The following is a 1,751-nucleotide window of genomic DNA, read 5'->3' on the forward strand; positions in this document are numbered from 1 at the left end:
TACAGATGTTTTAATGAAGCTTTATAAGACTGTATCATTGATGGTGAAAATGCAGAATTCCTAACTCTACATTGTGTCAAAAGCCATGTGTCAAAATTTTGGAATGTTATTGTCTGGTTTTTTGCTTTTGAATTGAAAAATATGTTTAATTATTTTTTTTTTTTACATTTTCTTAAAAATTTCCAAATCAAATTAACTGCTTATTCCTCAAATTTACCTCAGTTATGCCCTTGGCCTTTTAAAGCAACATCTTAATCATGAAGCCTAGGTTCAGTCTAGTAGAAATAGACCTGTAAATACAGTGATCCCTCGATTAACAAACGGTTAAATTAACAAGGATTTTCAGTTCCATTAATGAACAAAACTTCGATTACTGACAGCCTTACGAGAAACACGCTTTGTTGTGTGCTTCAGCTGATTGGCTAGTCTGCCAATACAGTAATCGGTTCTATGTTTACATTCGTTTCCAGTGGAGTAAGTGTCAAGAAAGTTGTGCTCTTGAATATTTTTGCATTTTCTATATTAAAATTATTGATCATTCTGAAATTTAGTTAACATATTGATAATATATACAGTACAGGGAACAGTTTTTGTGTGCCCATCAGCTGATCGAATCACCCAACAATGCTTCTCAGTTTAACTTTGTTTACAGTGGAGTGAACATTCAGTTTGTTGGTCTCTTGAATATTTTTTGCACTTTTACATTAAAATTATTGGTCATTATGAAATTTAGTTAACATGTTGATAATATACAGTGCAGAAATTATTATTAAACACGAAGAAGGCATTAGAACCAATGCACTCTGTAAAGAATATGGCATGTCATCATCGACTGCCTCTACAATCAGCTGTTTGATATGTAAACAAAGCTGCCGGGAATATGACATACACACCTCAAAGTACCATATTTGCCGGCATACAAGGATATTTTGTGGAAAATTTATTTTAGTACGTTTCGTCATACAAATTATTGAAAGTACAGTAATTTTAAAGTTGTTTTGTAGTTGAAAACATATGATTTTGTGCATGTAAATACAATAAATACCAGAATCAAGTAGGAAATCATATATAGTAACAATATACTAACCCAACTCCACCTCTGATCAGAGCAGCTGTGTGGCTTGTTTATATATTGGTCAAGAAAATTACCAACGGGATGTAAAACTCGTATTTTTAGCTGTGATGTTTTGTGTTGCCGCGATCTCCCACCAGGGTGTAGCACCATTGCTATTGTTTTGGTGTCATCGACTCATTGCAAATAGCTGACTGGCGGTTGAACTTTCTGTTAACATTTCTTTAATCTTTCTTGGGGCATTTTTCATTTAGATATAAACAAATGTTTCCTAAAGGTAATACAGTCTTTAAATAATGTAAGATATGTATCTGGTGTTGGTTACGTCTGCTAGGGAAGGAGGTACCGTGAGATGTTGTGAGCTTCCCTCTGCCGTTAAGCCAATGTAAGCCATTATTTACGTCCGACAAATTTGCTGTAAGTTTGTGATAATAGATTGTGATAATTTGGCTTGTTTTTCAGTATTAAATTATATATATATATATATATATATATGTGTGTGTGTATGTGTGTGTGCGTGTGCGCGTGCGTGAGGGCGCTGATAAAGAGAACAGAACTTAAGGTTTCATGCAGTATTGATGCAAATACCCGTATATATATCGTATTCAATAAGAATTTTGTACAGTGTAGTATATGCAGAGATGGGGAGTACAGTACTGTATTGAGAAAAGGTATGGTT

Source organism: Homarus americanus, unplaced genomic scaffold (genome assembly GCF_018991925.1).
Source record: "Homarus americanus isolate GMGI-L3 unplaced genomic scaffold, GMGI_Hamer_2.0 scaffold41626, whole genome shotgun sequence".
In the NCBI taxonomy this organism is placed as follows: Eukaryota; Metazoa; Arthropoda; class Malacostraca; order Decapoda; family Nephropidae; genus Homarus; species Homarus americanus.